This window comes from Hypomesus nipponensis, chromosome 9 (genome assembly GCF_054491055.1).
Source record: "Hypomesus nipponensis isolate SF chromosome 9, ASM5449105v1, whole genome shotgun sequence".
Classification (NCBI taxonomy): Eukaryota; Metazoa; Chordata; class Actinopteri; order Osmeriformes; family Osmeridae; genus Hypomesus; species Hypomesus nipponensis.
Genome location: NC_140369.1, coordinates 4,034,399 through 4,039,187, shown reverse-complemented (window position 1 = coordinate 4,039,187; position 4,789 = coordinate 4,034,399).

The window sequence follows — 4,789 nt, the reverse complement described above, 5'->3', positions numbered from 1 at the left end:
GTCCATTATCAGGTGATATTGGACACTTCGTCGGGCATTATCCCTTACTTATATATTACATATTGTCTTACAGGTGGTCATCTGAGGCACCACACTTTGTACAGTTCAAAGGAGATTCCAGATTCTGGGTTCCACCCATGTTGAAATTGGGTCAATGTTGACACAGTAGCCTTCTCCTATGTCTGTGATGGACTGCTTGTTTATTAGAGTTTCATTTCGAGCTTAGCTCTGCACAAAGCTAAACTTAGTTAGCCAGCTGCGAACTGTGATGTGTATTATCTCGGACTGGGCTAGGTGTGCTAGTGGGCTGTGGGTTCACCAGGCTTTGTTTGATGTGCCTCTATCAGTCTCTGTATCAGTCTTATCATCACTGTCGTCTGTCTGACTCGCAAGTGACAGCTGGAAGGTCTGCACACACAGATACAAGGCCTTTGTGAATACCACTACACACACACACAAACAAACAAACACACACACCTGTCAGAATACCACCACACACACACAAACAAACACACACACCTGGCAGAACGTATGAGCCTAATTTCAACTCAAATATTTGAAGAACATCGATGAATATCAAATTGACGGTTTTGAGTCAACATCACTAACCAGTCTACATCGATTAGAATACGCTCAGATATCATCTTGTAGCTGATTGGCTCACATGCTGCATCAGTCTTCCTGCTCCTCCAATGGCGTGTTAGATAGTTTGATTTGGCTCCGTTGTCTACTGGTTCTATGGCGCTTTTCCACTGCATGGTACCGACTCAGCTCACCCTTTGGTTTTCCATTGTGCACATTTAGTACCTGGTACCTGATACTTTTCTGGGAACCTATTTGTCGAGATCCCAAGTGAGCTGATACCAAAAGGTGCTGCCGTGTAAACATCACAGACTACTGATTGGTCAAAGAGAATCGTAACATTGGACACAAACCCAACATTTTATATTATAGCGGCATGTGATAGCCACCACTGACTATAGCCATATACCAGCTGCAATTTTTTTTAATTAACGGGACTACTTGATTACATGTCAACCCACAAACGCCGTTGTCAGTTGAGGAGGTGTCAACATTTCTGTGGTTGTTGACGTAAGGATCCAGCGATAGTAGTGTGAGCTGCGTTGAAGACCACCTCACAGTTTCTTGCAGCTTTGCTTCATGACAAGGCTATGTTGAGCTGCTGCAATGGAAAACGAACCTCGAGAGTTTAGTCCAGTTGAGCATGCAGTGGAGAGCGTCATTATTGTAGTTTCTCTCTGGGATTGTGAACATTTTGAACTATCTATCAATCTTGTGACTGCATGGCCATCTGGAGTACCCAGAATATGATCACCTGGAGCAGTTGCAGGGCTGCCAACTTTCCAAAAAACCTTGGAGTTAGATTTTGGTGGGGCCAACCAAAATGTTGCTGCCTGCGTCGAAAGTTCAACGTTAGCAGGACTACTAGGTTGGCGTTGCTTCCACAGCGTGAGATATACAAGGTGTGGCGTGAGAGCGTGTAAACTGATTGAAATGCGCGTGTCTCGCGGCCAATGCGTGACAGTTGGCAGCCCTGCAGTTGCGATGTAGGTCAAGTAATGCTTTCTGAAGATAGGTTCTGTACAGTAACACGTATGGGTAGTCCTACGTAAATATAGCTTTAAACCAGGGGCATAGCCCTAGGTAGGCCTGGGTAAGCACAGGCCTACCCAATTTGTTCTAAGGCCTACCCAAAAACGAAAAATTATGCTCCGGGTGCACATCGCAATGTAAATAAGTAAAAAAAAAACTGAAAAGATGCCTATCCATATATTTCTAGGCCTACCCCCCAAAAAATTCTGGCTACGCCCCTGCTTTAAACTACGAACAGATTTCCTGACGCTAACATAAAATACATATGAACCGTTAGGCCGAGTGTGAGGGGTTGTAGATGGTAATTTAATATTTGTCGATGGTTAATTTAGCTTCAGCAGATGGATTAAGTGTTACTTTGATTTCTCTCCTTCCTTTGGGAGTTTGAATATGTCATGTGTTTTATTGGACGACCTTCACTCAGCGCATCAGACGCTGACAGCTGGACCTACGGTACCTTCAGCGATCAGATGCAGCTGCTGTGAAACTAATGAAAGAGAACCACAAACTCATGCTCGACGAGCTAATGAACAAATCTCTTATTTGTCTCTCACTCTGTATGAAAGGGAGGCTATCAAAGATGCTCTGCGTTAGATTACTGATACAGAACGGGCCTTTTTTCAGTCCGTACAGAAAATTCGAAATCAAGGCCGTGAATCTGGAGCACTTCTCTCTCTCTGTCTCTCGTTGCCTCTCTCTCTCACAGATCTCAGACGGCTGGTACTTTCTTTACCATGTTTGGCCAATTATGTATTACCGTACTGTGTCCTTCACTCAAGGCTACATGTTCTCTGACCACAGTTGGGTGATCCTAGCCCTTCATAGGGACTGGTCCCTGGGGCAGACTAACACCAGGTAGAGGGAGGGAGGCAAAGCACAGCATTACAAGTGAGTGCTGATACAGTAGGCAGGAGCATCAGGGGTGTATTTAGCATACTGACAGAGATCTGCCTCATTAGTAAGCTACTAACTGATATGGCTCCATGGAGTCAGAGCAGGGAGGGGGTTTTCAGGGGGATGGAAATAGGTTGTACAAGAGAAAATGTTCCTATTATCTGTAGAAGATTGTGCTGTAGCATGGTAGAATAACGTCAGCATTGCCAACGCACAAATGAACACTTCCATGCTGGTATAATCAAGGAATGCAATGTGTCTTGTTGATAAAAAAAATAGGGATGGTGGGATAGAGATTGGGGAGAGATTGGGGGAGGGTGTGATGTTAAAAACAGGGGCGGGGGCTGGGGGGGCGGGGGGTGGTGCTCTGACAAGTTTTACTCTCATGTTCTGTGGGACAAGGGGGCATCACATCTGGATGCCTGTCTAGCAGACCTGAGGGACAACAGTGCTTAAAGCAACATCAATTATGTACATCATTGAGGGACTGCTGTGTTCGGAGCAGAGGCGAGGACTTACAAGTGCTGTAATTCTGTACCTTCGGCTGAGCTCACTCTCGGTCACTCTCACTCTCACTCTCGCTCACTCTCGGTCTCTCTCACTCTCGGTCTCTCTCTCTCACTCTTGTCTCGCTGTCTTTGACTCTCTGACTTTCTCTGTCTCACTCCCTATGTCTCTCTCTCTGTATTTCTCTCTGTCTTTCTCTCTGTCTCTCTCTCTGTCTCTCTGTCTCACTCCCTATGTCTCTCTCTCACTTTCTGTCTTTCTCTGTTTCACTCTCTAGCCGTCTCTCTCTCTATCACTCTCTCTGTCTGTCTGTCTGTCTGTCTGTCTGGCAATGGCAGAGGTAGGGGCAGCTAAATGTCGAGACAGAAATAGAGGAAGGGAAGAGTTGAGAGTGAAGGTAGAAGCTGAAACAGAGCAGAGGTAGACTCCATGACAGACAGATGACTAACAGAGACTATTCAATAATTCAACAGTGCCTAAAAATGCCTTTAGCGGAAACAACAGGGCTGTATTTATGACGCTGGCCTTCCAGTGGACTGGCGTGCTACAAATGGCTGCCTCTAGTGTAGGTCTGTGCCTGTGAGAAAGACAGATCACTCGGCAACTGGACAGGACAAATAACAGTGATGGATCGGATGAGCTTGCTGACGCTGGAGAGGTTTTATAACAGCCTTTATGGAAATTACTGTCCTCTTAACGCTTTCTGTTAAAATCAAGTCAAATGTATGGGGAAAGGTTCTCGCTTTTCTCACTACACTATACCTTAGGGGCATAGGCAACCTAAGGCAGTCACCTAGGTATTTTTATTGTAAAAATTCAAGCATTTTTTTGTACACCTGATCTCTTTGTTTAAAATTGTAAAATACAAAGTGGCATTCATCTATGTAACAATCTCGCCTAGGTTGCCACACTGTCAGGAAACCCCCCTGCTGTACCTAAACCTGGTAAATTTGACTCCCCAGTTCTGTTTTCTTCTATCCTACCTCTCCCTCACAACTCTTATGCATGTTTACATTCCCCGTAATTGTGTTGAGACTTCAAAGTCCCTGTTTTCATTGAAATGAACTGAAGACCATTTAAGAGACTGCGCTCTGAGGTGAGCGAGACTTGTAAGCTGGTGTAAAACAGGGTGAGACTCGTCTTTTAACACACCCCAGCTCTGCAGCTTTCATGTCATTAAATGATGAATGCCGTGTGGCTCTGCTCCTTGCACAAGGAACACTAACCCTGCTTTGCTTAATTTAGTCAGAAACTTTTCTTCTCCGAGGTTCCCTTCACAGAAGGAAGCTGTCATGTCGGCTTGTTTCAGGAGCACAGCAGCTCACCTCACATCAGGCCTGGAAGAGGAGGTTTACAGGGAGTCAGATGGCTGAGCGGTGAGGGAGTCAGGCTAGTAATCAGAAGGTTGCCGGATTGATTCCACACCGTGCCAAATGACGTTGTGTCCTTGGGCAAGGCACTTCACCCTACTTGCCTCGGGGCAAATGTCCCTGTCCCTGTGTAAGTCGCTCTGGATAAGAGTGTCTGCTAAATGTCTAAATGTAAATGTAATGTTTCCAGACCCGTGATTTCCCGACTCGCCAGATGGTTTGTTACGCATGACCATCACCCTTGGAAAAATAATTTCAGAAAAGACTTTGCAGGGGATTGGATGAACCACCTGTCTATCACAGGCTAACACACGCCCGTAGCTGCTAGTCGTTCCTCAAAGGGTTCTGATTGGTCCGAACCACTGTGGTTGGGGCAAAAACTGATTTTAATCAGGAGAGACCTG